Consider the following 16,747-nt stretch of genomic DNA (forward strand, 5'->3'; position numbering starts at 1 on the left):
ACCCCGTTGGGTGGAGGTGGAGGCCCCGAAGGCACGGTATTGGTCCCAGAGTTTGTTTATGGGATTGAATCGTAATGAGGATATTGTTTATGGTTGTGACTACATTATCGCTAGGGCTCAGGGATGGATCGTGCTCGAGGGTCGTTTTTATCTATCTAGTGCTTGGACTAGAAATAAGAAAATTGCACCCAATACGACATATATATGTGATTAGGGTTTGGCCCGGTTGTTGAACATGGTTATTGTAACGCCCCAACTCTAGGGACCGTTACGGTGCACATTGCAAACAGTGCTAAACTCGCTAATCGAGTCATTTTGCCATAAATGTGTAACTAAGTATGATTAGCGGTTTAGGACTTAAAAATGTTAGTTAAGATATAACGTTTCATTAGAACGTTTACTATATACATTGGGATCCAAAAAAATATAATTTAAAGGTTTATTACAACAAAATATTTACAACCGGCCGATCTAAGCGGCAAAACAGGGTTTAGCCCTAGTTCCTCTTTCAAACCTCACCCAGGTATTGGTCGAGCAGCTACATATGTACACGTCATCACCTAAGCTCTCCAACTCAAGGATGGTCCAGCTTTCTTTTGCCTTTACCTGCACCACATAGCACACGTCGATCAAGTGTATGTCACACTCCTGGTTATGCATAACCATATCGACCAGTGCTCAGCGCACTATCGCCATCCTTGACTAATAAGTCAATGCTTTACGACCAACACTCAGCGTACTAAGGCCGTCCTTGACTAATAAGTCAATGCTTTACGACCAGCACTCAACATACTAGGGCCGTCCTTGACTAATAAGTCAATACTTTACGACCAACACTCAACGTGCTAGGGCCATCCTTGACTAATAAGTCAATTATGGGGCATAGCCCTAGGATATAAGACTAATAAGTCACCCAGGGGCCCTTTGCCCTATCCTCTGTATAACCAGCCTTGGAGCTGGTCCAACGTATTTGGCGCTGAGTTTTCCACGACCATTGGGTCAAACAAGCGTATGATGCACTCCTACATAACCTAACCAAAACGACCAGCGCTCAACACACTATTGTCGTCCTTGACTAATAAGTCAAGTCTTTCTCAATAAGATAATGCAGACATGCATATATCATATATGAGATTTTCAAATAAAAAGCATTCAACATGCTTAATCAACAGTCACAAGCATAATCATCAGGTGTTCATACCCTATTCACATCCTTGTTCAATAATTCGGGCCAAGCCATAATCACATGTATCAAATACTAGGTGTAGTTTTCTTACATTTGGTCCAAGTACAGGCTACCAATGAATGACCCTCGATCACGATCCTGTCTCAAGCCCTAGCAGCAACCTAGTCACAACCATAAACGACATTTCAATGAGTTCAAGTTCCAAAACTTAACCCCGAGACCAATCCCGCGCTCTCAGGACCTACAATCCCACCAAACAAGGTGGTGGAATCGTCCCCCAAGCCCTCGGGCCAAAACCCCAAAAAGTACTGAAAATTCAAGTCCTGAAAACTGTGTAGCGCTATAGTGCTACCTACTGGGCGCTACAGAGCTAAAGTCAGACACTTAAACTACCCATCAGACTAGTGCTGTAGCGTTACCTACCTAGCGTTGCTATGCTGATGCCAGCAACACAAAATTTTGGGTTTTTTCCAGAATCTCACCGAACCTTAAAGCTTCAAATCCGACCCCAACAGGTCCCAAACCCCTCAAATCAACATTTCAATCATCCAAACAGTTTACCCAATAACTTAGTAACATTAAAGCAACAACAAATACCCAAAATCTTCACAGGAACTCATAATCCAAGTCTTGAGTTTGTAAAACTCAAGAGCACCAAGAACAGAGTAAGAACTCAGAAAATCGGAGAGAATCAAGGGTTAAAACCATTACCTTACTCATTGAAGATGGGTTCCTAGCGATCCTCAAGCTTTCCTACACTTTCCCCAAGCCTTAAACCCAAAATTCTACTCCAAAAATCCAAGCTTCCTTTCAAACTTCAACCCCCACTTAGAGAGAAAAGGGAGTACGAGATGGAAGGATAACAGTTATGCCCCTTAGCCTAAGCCTTGCTGTATTAAGGTTTCCTTTGGCTGAAGAAAAGTGACTAAGTCACTAACTTAACACAGAATGACCATAATGCCCCTTAGCCTAAGCCTTGCCCTTTTAAGCCGTGAAGGGTAAATTTGTCATTTGCCGCTTATCCTGTTAATCATAATTTACGTCTCACAATTATCATTACTTCCAATATCCTCAAATAATTACCAAATAATTCCCCCATTTTTGGGCTATTCACCCATTAAAGCAGTACGTGAGCTGGGTTCAAAACGTCGTGGGACAGTTCGGTCCATATCCAGTGTGAGCGTTAGAGCATTGAGAGGACCTTTCCCTAGTACGAGAGGACTGGGAAGGACGCACCTCTGGTGTACCAGTTATCATGCCCATGGTAAACGCTGGGTAGCCAAGTGCGGAGCAGATAACTATTGAAAGCATCTAAGTAGTAAGCCCACCCCAAGATGAGTGCTCTCCTATTCCGACTTCCCCAAAGTCTTTGGCCCCAAATCACTCCTAGGCTCAACCCAAGCCCAGTATTTGACCTCGTTATGACTAAACTGCTACTTTGCTTACTAGGATCGTCTCGTGCCGAGTAACCCAAATATATCCACATAATGATGTGGTCCTACACATATATCACATATACGCCAAATATACTCGTAACGGGCCAAATTACGAAATTACCCTCTTAGCCATAATTGGGCCCACATGCATATTTAATATACATAAACATGCCTATCAAGTCATATTATAATATAACTCACATAATCATATAACGATAGACATATATATCACATAATCACATAATTTCCATAATTTTCCATCATGCCCCCCTAACCAAAGCTCTAAGCCTTATTAGGTAATTTGAGATGTTACTTTAACTATTTATGTGATTATGTGTTTAACTGATTAAATAGGATACAAATGCCTTATTTGCTTGTCTTATTAGGGAGCATAAGATATTCTGATAGGGCCTAACCCTTGACTGCTGTATGATTGATAAAGACATGCTTACTAGCATCGCTATTTGCTTGTGAATGCAAAGAAAACACTTATCAACACTGTTATATGCATATGTTATGTATGTCAGTAAATGCTTATTAGCCTCTTTATTTGCTTATAAACATTTGGAAGTGCTTATTAGTACCATATTTTAGCATGAATATGAACTGACATGCTTATTAGCATCACTGTTGAGCGAATACTTGTTTGTTCGATCTTGGACCGCAAGGCGGCAAGATGTATTTTTATTACTACCTAACAAGCCGAATTGGTTACTTGTATTACTACATAGTTCAAAGAAGCAAGGAGTCAAAACAGATCTTATACCAACCAGTTGAAGATGTGTTAAATTATTTTTGTTTTATACGCAATTTTTCATCCCAAGTAATTGACCTAAGGCTCTTCTTTTTATGGTGAATGACAAAGATTAGGATTAGATCTTATTTTTTATGATATAGTATATTTTCAAATATAAAATTATGGGCAATCATGGCCGTAACAATTTTTTTAAAAATATTTTCAATGGATTTTGAAGAAGGGTAGGTGTAATAAAAAAATATGAATTTTTATTTTTTTCACGTGTTGTGTAAAGACACAAACACGTGGGATGGGAGGACCATTATGCTTATTTGATATCAGTTAATTATTAAGAGTGGGCTCCTCTTACATCTCATTTTTCTTCTCAACACATTTTAATATAATATAACTTTTTTGGTCTTCAAAATTGATACACTATAAGATTTTTTTTTGAATGCTTGATAAGAAACTTGGGAAACTATCCTTATCATAAATATTTTATTTGCACTTTGTTAATTAAAAAATTATGTTCATTATTATTTTCTAATGCTTTTGAAATATAATCTTCAAACTTATTAGTAAATTTTGTAGTGAGGAGAAATAATGAGAAACATACATTGTATGGAAAAAGATATGTGATAAATAAATGTCAATATCTTATATGATTGTATGCATTATAGTTATTTAGTATATTCTGTAAATTTTTATAAATTTTTAAATAATTTATAGTACCGAAAATAATATTAAAATAATTTGTTGCGCAATATCTGTTTTATTTTATATGTATGTGATAAGTATCATATTTAGAATTTCTCAAAAATTTGTAATATATAAGTAATTATTTTTATAAAACTCACTTACAATCTTACATACATAATTAATGTGAGACTGCGATTATAATATATACCATTATATAAAAAAAATTAAAATTAAAACTATTCTTTTGCCAAAAAATACAAAGAAAGTGCATGAATGTACCCAAAAAGAAAGAAAAAGGTGTACTATAAAATCTCCCTATTTTTAATTAGGAGTGAATACAAAATCAAAGTATTGAAAAATAGGTTTGGGCAGCTTTTAGTTTATAATATAGATGAGTTGGCATACTTTAAAGAGATAATATGATACGCTAGGCTTTAAAATTTTTATTTTTAGTCTATACTATATTTTGTTTAAAAATATTTATTATTTATTTGGCACAATTCTTATTTTCCTTTTTAATTCCAACATTACTACAAAAGAAAAAGAAGAATAAGATATATTTGGGTGGGAATTAAATAATATATTGAATTATTAGTAAAATACAAAATATATTTATATTTATTGAAGAATTAAGTGAAATGCCCCCCACCATGTCTTTTATTCTGGTGAAATGGAATTAAATAATATATTGAATTATTAATAAGAAAACAAAATGTATTTATATTTATTCCAAAGAATTGAGTGAAATGGACCTACACCATATGTCTTTTACTCTGCTCGAGAAACTTCGACGAAATTTCCTCCATTTGAATTTTAATAACACCCCACATAATCGACCAACTAGTCCTACCCTCTATTATACATAGGGGTGTTCATCAAACTGCATACATTGTACTATAATTAACTGTTTATAATTTTTTGTGGTGGGATTGCTATTTGTATTTTTGTCAAATTGTATAGTGCAATTTATGATTTTGAATTTCGTAAAGGATCATTTGACAAAATAATCTACTTTTTAAAGTCATTTTGCACTCTCGTCTAATTTTAATAATTTTTTGCAAAATGACTTCTAATAATTTAGACAGTTAGTCGAAAATTTAGATAAGTGGTCGAAAAATTCAAACGGCCAGTCGAAAATTTTAAACAGCTGATCAAAAAATTAGACAACAAGTCGAATTTTAGACCGAGACCATTTTGCAAAAAAAAAATATCAAAAGTAGGTGAGAGTGCAAAATCACTTAAAAAATGTCATTTTCACTTATTTCTCTTTTATAAATGTAGTTTAAACCGTAATGCACCGCATTGCATCGTTATATATATATATTTTCAATCTTACTACATTTAAACTTAAATACATCTATATTTATATAGTATAATATACATAATATCTAAAAATTATTATTATGTTTCATAAGATGCTAACACATATTCTACTTCAACATAAATATATTCCTCCTTTATCAAAACATTTACTTATATATCACATTTTTTCTTTGTTCTTAGTTTGTTGTATTTTTATTGTTTTGCTAAAAAATTATTAGTATGTTGTATATTTATTATTTTGTTAACACTCTTTAGTTATGAACATTATTATTAATCATTATTAATTATAATGTTTAATTGTTAAATTATTTGACAATAGTTATAAACCGTCCACACTGCACTGAACTACACCGAATTTTTGCGATGTCTATGAGATGCAGTTTGCGGTTTGAAAAAATGTTCAAATCGCGTATACGGTGCGGTCCAAAAAATTGGCAAAAAATCACACCACCCGCACCATGAACACTCCTAATACACGCCTATACATATATAATTATAAATAAATTAAAATAAAAAAAGAGCCAAATTATTCTGATACCAAACAATATTATATACAATCATCTTGTATATATTTTATATTTAGTATCTACTTTCTCAAGTGTTTTCTTCTTTGTTAATTGTTATTTGTTCTCCATTCATTCTATATGCTCTTTATTAGGGTGTTCATCAAACCGCCTACACCGCACAAATCGCTCACAGTGCACCATATCACACTGCAATTTGCATGTGGATAGAAAATCTTCGCAGTGCGGTTACGATTTGCATTTTTGCCAAACCATGCGGTGCAATTTGCATTTTTTTTAATTTTATAAATGTAGTTCAAACCGCATTGTACCACATCATTATATATATATTAATTTTTTTATATTTTTTTTCTTTAAATTTTACTACATTTAAACTTAATGTGTATATACTTATATAGTATAATATACATAATATTTAGAAAACATATTATGTTTCATAAGATGCTTACATATATTTTACTTCAACCTAAATATATTCCTCAATCAAAATATTTTTACTTCTATATCACATTTTTTCTTTGTTATTAGTTTGTTACTTTTTTATTATTTTGCTAAAAATTTATTAGTTTGTTGTATATTTATTGTTTTGTTAATCTTTAGTTATGACCTTTATTATTTTTTTTAGAAAATTTATGAGCTTTATTATAAATATTTATTAATTATAATATTTAATTGTTAAATTATTTGACAATAGTTATAAACCTTTTACACCGTACCACACCACATTTATATAGTACAATTTATGCGGTTTGAGATCTATGCGATGCAGTTTGATAAATTGGTAAAAAACTACACCTCCCGCACCGCCAAGAGCCTACCATCTATATACACACATCAAATTTTTTATTAATTAATTTCAAATGTGACTAAAAGATAATGTTGGATTTTTGTGTGTCACATAAAAAAACAGAATATAATTGATGTCTTTTTCTATACTAATACAAATCTAATGTCTATATTACTAGAGGCAGTGGTTCATGTACAGCAAGTCTGGAAGAATAAGACATAAGAGAGAAAGTGGTACAACATATATAGTTGTTTGTTAGGTCATTGAATTAATTAGTCGAGGGTATGACATATATATATATATATATTGGATATTTTGCAACTCATAAAAAGAGGTTATTGAATTTTTTATTCGGTGTATATTGTAGTTATTTAGAGTATTCTGCAAATTTTCAGAAAATTACTTATTATTTACAAGACCAAAAATAAGATTGAAACAAATTATTAGATGCGTGATTAATTTTTTCATGGACGTGGAAAATAATATATTTAAACATTATTTTCGGTGCTCTAAATTATTCTAAATTTTATAAAATTTTTACAAAAAACTCCAAATAACTAGAGAAAAGTTGATAACTACTCATTTTTAGGAGTAGTTAACTAAAATTAGACACTAAATATATTTAGTTGAACTTTACCCATTATTATCATGAGATTTCCCAAATTACCCTTATTTGAGTATATGATTCTAAGTGTTGTTGTAATGTGTATTATATGTGTCACATTATAGTTAAATTAGAAATACATTCTAATCGTAATGTGTTTAAGGAGAAAAAAAAATGTAATTGAAAGAGTATAATGAGTACATTAATTGACAATTTAGATTCTAAAATAAGAAAATAGTGGGTAAAAATTAAAATGGGTATAGGATATAATTTCCACGAATAACTATAATATCACTATTATTAAAAATATCTTACCTAAAAGAGTATAGGAGTACAAACCAAAAAAGAGGCGCACCGCTCAAATTCTCTCTATATATAAGTATATAGAATATATGTATAGAGAGAGATATTATATATATATATGAGATGGGGCTGGGAATAGTGATAGGAGCGGTGAAGATGAAGATGGTGATAATAAGTTTGCAGCGGTCGTCGACGCACAGGGCGGCGATGTTGGGCGGGCTGCTGGTGCCATTGGCGGTGAAGGTGTTGATGAAGACGAGGGTGGTTCAGCTTAGGTATTGGGAGGTAATAGATGAGTCAAGGCTGCTGCTTTTTCAGTTGGGTCAAATAGCTTCCACTGCTAGTACTTCTTCTTCTTCTTCTTCTTCTACTCGTAATAACAGTGAAATCGAAAATGTTAATGGTAATGGTAATAATGGTTCGTCTTCTAGCTCTAGATTTTTAAGGGCTTTTCGTTTGCTCTACCAGAGACTTACTCTTCTTCCTTCTGCAACTGCTTCTGATGAAGCTCATCACCAGGATAGCTTCAATACTCTCTCTATGGTTGCCCTTTAATTTATATATATATATATATATATATTAATTTCTATGTATAAATGTGTGTGTAGATGGATAGCAAACTGTTTGATGTAATGATTAATCAAATTTTGATGTCTATGCTTGCATCCACTTTCTTGTACCAAACAATTTCCATCTCCATTTACCAAAACAACCAAAAATGTATCTCATAAGTACAATTTATCTTTAATGATAGGGTGTTTTAACCAATTAATATGGTTGTTCCAATCCCTAATATTGTTCATTGAGTTGGCTCTGAATAATCCATTCTGTCAGGAAACGACAAAACAAGAAAATGAAGAAAAGTCTTCCCTTGGAAGAAGAAAATCCAGACAAACCAATTAACTTTATGTTGTGAAAAGTTACTTTTTAAGTCCGTGAACTTTAAGATTGAATCAAATGATTGAACAATGAACAAATGCTTGGAAAGTAAACAACACAACCGAATTTTTACAAGGTTGGCTGACGAAATTAGCTACTCTCTGGGTCACAAAGATCGTGGTAAAATACTTTCATTATAGCAAACTTTGTTCTTTACAAATTACACAATCAATATATGCTAAAGAACATATGTAGCTCATAGTAAGATTTACAATCACTCTCAATTGAGTCTCCCACTCAATTTTACAAACTTCTAAATCCCTTAGAAGATGAGTTGTAATCCCTTCAGCACTTCGACTGTGAAATCCTTTCAGAATCTCTAGAACAGATCCCTTTGTTCTTCACTCTGTAGAATCAGAAAATAATCTTCAACCAAGAGCTTTCAAACTAGGGTTGTTTAAGAACTTTCGCAAACCACCAAAACCGAATAAAACATTAAAAAATGTAACCTAGATAACCCAACGAAAATTCAAACCACCCAGTCTAATACATAGGTGGGTTGGAAAATATTCCAACCTATCCAAATAACCCAAACAAACCAAATAAATCAATTAAGATATTTTTTTATACATATATACAGTATATAATAGTACATAAATGATCTTTTTTAAACAATAAAAAGAATGAAATCATATATTTTTAACAATGAATTTAGAATATAATATTTTTAAGCTTGAAAGATGTATAATATACTTTTAATTTATTGAATTTGATTATTTGAAAAGTAAAAAAATATTGAAGATTGGTTTAAATGAGTTAAACTAACCAAATTGCCAAACTCATTGGGCGGGTTAAATTTTTTCTTTTCTTATTTGTGCGGGTTACAGTTGGATGTTTGTAACTCAATATTTACATTAGGTTACTTAAAATATGTTATAACCCAGTCAAACCAACGAATGTACAACCTTACTTCAAACCCTAACTAAGAACCTGCAACAAAGGATTAGAGAGAAAACAACAAGGACAACAAAAACTCTCTGCAACAATGAAACAGTTAGCTAATAAGGTCCAAGACCCAAACCGACCTGTATATATGAGCAGATAATGAACCCTAACAGAAACTCCTAACAACCAACTAACCAGAGCTAGGAAAACACTAACAGAAAAACTTATCCTATGTGGCAAGTGAAAATACTGAGATCACCAGATGCACCAAATAGACAATCCAAATGCATCTGGGATCATGATTTGTCATTTAAAACACCTGCAGAAAACATGATTATGACAATGGTGTTAGCTATCACTACAAGAAAATGAGGTCTTTACCTACCAATTGTAAGTGTAGGTAAAACTAGCCTAATGGTGGGTAATATGATTTACCTACCAATATTGAATTGGTAGAGACTGGTAGGTAAATGTTAGTGGGGAAAAAGTCTTTACCCACACTTATTAATACTGGTAGGTAAAAGAATCAGTGGACCCCACTAAGTTATAAATCAATTTATGAGTCATCAGATGACGTGTCATCCTACGTGTCTGCTGACATGGTTTCCATAGTAGCATACACACGGCATACGTCAATACCGCCAATTGGCATCTTGTGATTGCTCCACGTGTTAAACAATAATTTGTCCACGTGTCGTTTGATAATTAGTACATATGTCATCATTAGATATAGACCACATGGTTACTACATGATTTTTTTTTTTTATGGATTGAATACTTGAATTGTTGTAGTTAGGTTAAGTAAAATTTTATACATGTTTAAGTAAATATCAACTTTTTTTTTTACAAATATTAATAATTTTAAGATTATCATAAAAGCTAACAATATAAATAAAAATAAATATATAAACTGTACATTACTTAAATTTGAAATTTAATAAAATTGCAAGTTTAAAATCAAAATACAAAGTTACAATAATATAAATTCTCAAATTACAAATAAATACAATAAATCTCCTTAATTCTCAATTTCAAATCAAATGTCTCCCTTTCTTTTCCTTTGGCACTGTAACTAGTTTTGGTTCTATTTCTTTGTATTCTTTCTTTCTTCATGTTCTTAGTCTTCTGTACTATAACTTTTGGACCTTTACTCCAACTGCACAAACTAAAATCTAAGTCCCAATTAGAGAAAGGTCTTCATCTGCAAAAGGAAATCAAATAACTAACTTGTCAATAAGAAAGGAATTTCCCAATCTTCATCATGATAAGCAACATATATAGGATCTATTAAAAAATTGAAAAGAAATAAATATTTTAGCATAATAAGAACTAGTGAAATAGAGCCTTGTATGAATATGTATATATTTGAACATCTGATAAAAAAAAAACACATAATACCTTTGAATGTTTGATGGTTTCGAATCAGAGTAAAGAGTTCGATTGGATGCTTGAGGCAGAGGTGAAGAGTTTAACTTCAACACAATAAATATCCCCAATTTAATCATCATAAGGATTTCATAAAATATATGACTTATTATTATGGGCATTTATGATACTTGATATACCAGCATATATTAAAAACAAATATATGAGCACATCAAGTCCCATAATCACCAGCATAAAATAAGTACACTTATTCTTGAACATCATAGGCAAAATAAATTCAAAGTCATAGTGACAGTGACATAAATCCACAAACTAAAAATTAGATTATAGACATAGAACCAGACCTTACAACCAAAAAACAACACTAAATCTGAATACAAATATCAGAATCAATGTACCAAACAAAATATATTAAAATAAATCATTGCTCAAAATAGATCCCTTCATATATAGACATATTAAAACGTATTCCTTCCTCAAAACAGGATCAGACCCTACAATCAAAAAGCAACACTAAAGCTAAATACAAATATCAGAAACAAAGTACCAAACAAAATATATTAAAACAAATCCTTGCTCAAAACAGATCCCTTCCTACATAGACATATTAAAACAAATTCCTTGCTCAAAATAGAACCAGACCCTACAACCAAAGAGCAACACTAAATCTGAATAAAAATATCAGAATCAATGTACCAAATAAAATATATTAAAACAAATCCTTGCACAAAACAAATCCCTTCACATATAGACATATTAAAACATACTCATTGCTCAAAGCATGACCATCCCTTCAACCAAAGAGCTACACAACACTAAATTTGAATACAAATATCAGAATCAATGTACCAAACAAAATATTTTAAAACAAATCTTTGCTCAAAACAGTTCCCTTCATATATAGACATATTAAAACAGATGTCTGGCTCAAAACAGAACCAAACCCTTTTAATTATATTGCTTAGACTTCATTGGTAATATGTTCTTAAAAACATGAGACATTAAGGTAATATGTTCTTGAAAAAACTCATATCAATTTAAAAATCAGGAACACGCACAAGAAAAGATAGATCATATCCAAAAATACTCAAACACTGAAAATTTAATCTCATAAAGAGATCAAAGACCAGATCTGAAATATACTAACACACAAGCAACAAAGCATTGCTAATAGACACATATATACAAAATCAAGCTAGTAGACATTTAAGGAGAAATAAGTATTGCTTCACTAGAAAAAAGAACCAAGCTGCAAAGCATGCCACTGTCAGAAGCAAAATGCCCAAAACCAACAACATAGCAAGATGCAAACAGAATCAAATATCAAGTCCAAAAAATAATTAGAAACAATAAAATAACTAATCAAATTCAAATCATACTCAAAACACAGAATCACAAAATAGCATCATAAACCAAATCTCCAAAATATATTCAAACAAAATATGCCTCAACAATTAAAATTCATCATCAATCCTTCAAAATTGGGGATTTTCATCAACCAAGATGCTGAAAATATACCACAAAGCCACCAGGCCAATAATTCAACATTCCGAGAGCCACCAAGCCAAGTGCTCATCAATCTAAAAGCCACCAAGCAAAATTTGAAACCAAATAACCATCCAAACAAATCAAACCTACAAAACAATATAGAAATTAATATCAACATTCACAATAGAACAAACTATAGTATTTACCAATAAATAGAAAAGAAAATACCCATGGAACAGTCAGATGAGGGATAGAAAACAAGGCAGAGACTCACAGTGAAAGTGAACAAGGTGGCGACCCACGGTGAAAGCGAACAAGGCAGCGACTCACCATGAAAGCAAACAAGGCAGAGACTCCCGATGAAAGAGAACCAGGCAGCAACTCACCGTGAAAGCGAACCAGGTGGCGGCTCAAGGTGAAAGGGAACCAGGCGATAGCTCAAGGTGAAAGTGAACCAGGCGGCGGCTCAAGGTGAAAGTGGACTAGATGACGGCTCACAGTGAAAGCGAAGAAGACAATGGCTCGTCATGAAAGAGAACTAGGCAGCCACTCAAGGTAAAAGCAAAGCAAAGCAAAGGGAGACGACAATGGTGGGAAGGGATGGATTGGAGAGAATGACAGAGAGAAGAAATTCACGGGGCGGCTGATAAGATTAGGGTTGTTTACAACCCTAATCTATTTATATAAATAAATAAATAAAAAATTTAATAAAAATGTTTTTTATATATAATATAATTAAAATGTATTATAAATATATTTTATTTATAATTTTTCCAACTATGTACATACGTGGCATGCCACATGTTATACAATGTGTACACATCATACTATTTACTCCACATAAGCTTCCAAATAAACATTAATAATAATAAAATAATATAATGAAAATAAAAAACGGGGGGAAATGGTTAAAAAATCTCTCTCCATAATATATGTAGGTAAAGATCATTACCTACTGATATTATTGGTAGGTAAAGCTATGCTCTGAAATATAATATAATGGCCCAGCAATTACCTACTAATATTAACTACCAATAAATATTGGTAGGCAAAACATTACTTTCCCTACCAATGTATATTGGTAGGTAAAGATCAAATTTTTTGTAGTGTATATATATATATCTACATAATTATAGTTGAGAACAAATAGCTAGTAATGTAATGTTTAATTTGGTGCACATAAGTGTGTATAATGGATCCACCAATGATTTTATGATACAAAATGAAAATAAATAATTATATGAAATATATATTAAAAAATAAAATGTAAAAACATATATGTTAAAGAGGCAAATTGATATAAATGTATAAGTGAAGGACAAAACTATTAAAATAATTACATGTAAACAAAATTGAGAGGGAGCACGAGCCCTAGTCTTCATCTAAGTCTACCAATGTGTAAAGTTTTTGTATAAATGATGGTACAAATAATGTCATTACCCTTAAAAAAGATTACATTTAGGGTAACTAAAGATTGCATGCAATTTATAATGTATTTATTTTTTAAAATTTGTCTTTAAACAAGTACTGTTGATCTACAATTTTAAAATTACAATTACAAAAATGGTTTATACATTTTTGGACCCTGGGTTTTGTCTCATTACCTGTTTGGACCTTGTGTTTTGACAAGTTACTTTTTGGACCTTATGTTTAGTAAAATGGTTCAAATAGAACCCTAAACCCAAGTTTGGTCAAAATTTTCTCAATTGAAATCACAAATAATTCACCAAACTAACAATTCTATTCAAAAATAAAATCATTCTGCTTAAAAAATGTGTTGTTATATTCAATTTTTTATTCATCAAAACTGAGTTTATGAGTCTATTTGAATCATTTTACAAAATATAGGGTCCAAAAATAAATTTTTTAAAATACAGGGTCCAAACTGATAATCGAAAAAAACACAGGGTTCAAAAATGTATAAACCCTTACAACAATAGTGATGATTGTCTTGTTTGAGCGAATATCAGTAGATCGGGTATTTCTGGGTTGAATCTTGTTCTCCTCTTTTGTTTCCAAGTCTTTAAACGAAGAAAGTCTTGTTGACTAATACCGTCAAGACAATTGGGCAACCAATTTGTGAGTTCAAATATATCTCTTTTATGATATTGAGTTTTTTCAACTGTAGATTTTATTTTATGTTTAATTTTCATTTCATTGGCATATTAAATGTGTTAATGAAACTTTCTGAAAAAAATAAAATAAAAATGTGTTAACAAGCCAAATTCTATGGCTTGTATTGTGTTGTTAGATAATAGAATCCAACATAGAAAATGTATAGGATCATCATACAATTTATAAGAATATGAGTCACTCTAGGGGTGAACACGTGACCGAAAAACCCGTCTGACACGAACCCAAAAAACCCATTTTTATTTCTCGAAAAACCCAACTAATTCGGGTTAAATCCGATCTCAATCTCGTTGGGTCGGGTTTGGATTTGTATAATAGGTCATGGTCGGGTTCGAGTTCAACTCGAAACCCGAACACCAATTCGAATAAAAAAAAGCTTAGTTTTTAAATCAGTAAAAATAAAATCCTAAACCTAAAAAACATTCTCATATTCTCATTTCCCTATCTCTCTGTTATATTTCTCTCCCTCATTCCCTCACACCTCACCCCAATGGCCTCCATACCCCAAACCCAACCCCCCTCTCTTGATCGGATTCGACACCAACCCTCCCTCCCTCCTCTCACCGGTGTTTATAGGGAAGACCCTCGTTGATCCTCCTTGTCTCCTTTCTCCACCCTCCCTTCGGCTCTCTTTCTCTCGACGACGTGCAGCTCGAACGGACGTACCTGCCAGTAGCTCGGACGGACATGCAACACCTTGGAGTCTAGGGCGGATTTGTAGCAGTTCCGCTTGGAGTCAGAGAGACCTCCTCAACTCCTCCTCGACTCGGGCGAACTACCTGCAGGAGTGAGCAACAACTCTACTTTGTATCCTTTAGCATTTCTGATTTTTTATTTATAAAAGCCTAAAAAGGCTCAATAAGACCCGAAACCTAAGCCAAGCCCGACCCACACAAACCCGAAACCCGATATTCAAAATTTTAAAATTTGAGAAACATCGAATCAGATTCAGTATCAATTTTTAAAACCCGAAAATCCGACCCGTCTGCACCCCTAGGTTACTCCATTCATCACCAATCAATTGGTTTTGAGATGAACTTCATGCTTCTTACCATACACCACATTATCCTTTCTAAACCACATTCTACATTCTAACATATGCAAATTTGACTTTATTTTGTTATAATATAGTCGGTTATGTCAAATTTATTCAGTCTTGTTATCCTCGAAAATATGTGAATTTTCTAAAATTTATTTTCTTCATATATTCGCATATTGGGTGCTAATATATTTTGTCTTTCTTCAGCTAATATATCACATTATACTTTCATTAGTTTTTTGTTTTGTCCAAAAAAAAAATTCAATTGTTTTTAGTTCGTATTATTAATGAATAGTTTTTTTAACCAATTTGTAATTATTAATGGGATTTATATTTTCCATACCTTTTTGAAAAGGAGTTTCAAAACCTTTTCAACTCTTATTTTTAAGTGTACCTTTGATACTCTTTCCTTTAATTATACATTTTTATTTTTTGGGTAAATACCATTTTCGACATTGTGTTTTGCAAAAGTTACCGACTAGACCCTGTGTTTTGTTAAATGACAATTTGGACCATGTGTGTTTGCAAAATTGAACAAAATAATACCCTGGGTCCGATTTTGGTCTTTTTTTAACATGACCAAAATACCCCTACTTATAAAAAATAATTTATAAAAACAAATAAAATAAATAAAAGGGTAAATAAAAATAAAGAAATATATTTTAATTATAAAAATAATATGTAAATAAAATAAATCTAAATCAAACCTAAACCTAAACCTAAACCTAGATCTTCTGACAAAAAAAAAAAAAAAACTAAACCTAAATCTAAATAGGGACTCTTTATCTTCATCTACGATTTCTTCTTCGTCTACGGTGATGTCCAGGCAGCTTGAGGCAAAAGGTTTGGAGGTGCTTCAGTGATCAACGAACGTGCTAGATCTTGGCTTGGAAGCGCTTCATTGATCGACGAAGATGCTAGATCTGGGCTTGGAGGCTAGACTGGAACATCGTTGAGGATGAGCGTGAGTCTTCGGGAGTGGCTTCCACTTGGGTTGGCTAGGAGCTGATCTTCGACGAGCTTTGATCTTCGTCGACGTTGAGGACAATGCTGGATGCTCGACTGAAACAACATAGTTGCAAAGATTAGAGAGGCTTGAACCTGGAATCTGAACAACACGACAAATATGAGCTTCAACGACATTAAGGATGGCTTCAACGATGCAAGAGGTCAAGGAGGGGGCTTTCCGACAGGGATGGGTTGGCTTCAAAAAAGGTTGTGCTTCACTGCAGAGGGAAAAGATGACTGTGTTTGAGCTTATGTTTATGAAAATAATGTT

Source organism: Humulus lupulus, chromosome 5 (assembly GCF_963169125.1).
Source record: "Humulus lupulus chromosome 5, drHumLupu1.1, whole genome shotgun sequence".
Taxonomy (NCBI): Eukaryota; Viridiplantae; Streptophyta; class Magnoliopsida; order Rosales; family Cannabaceae; genus Humulus; species Humulus lupulus.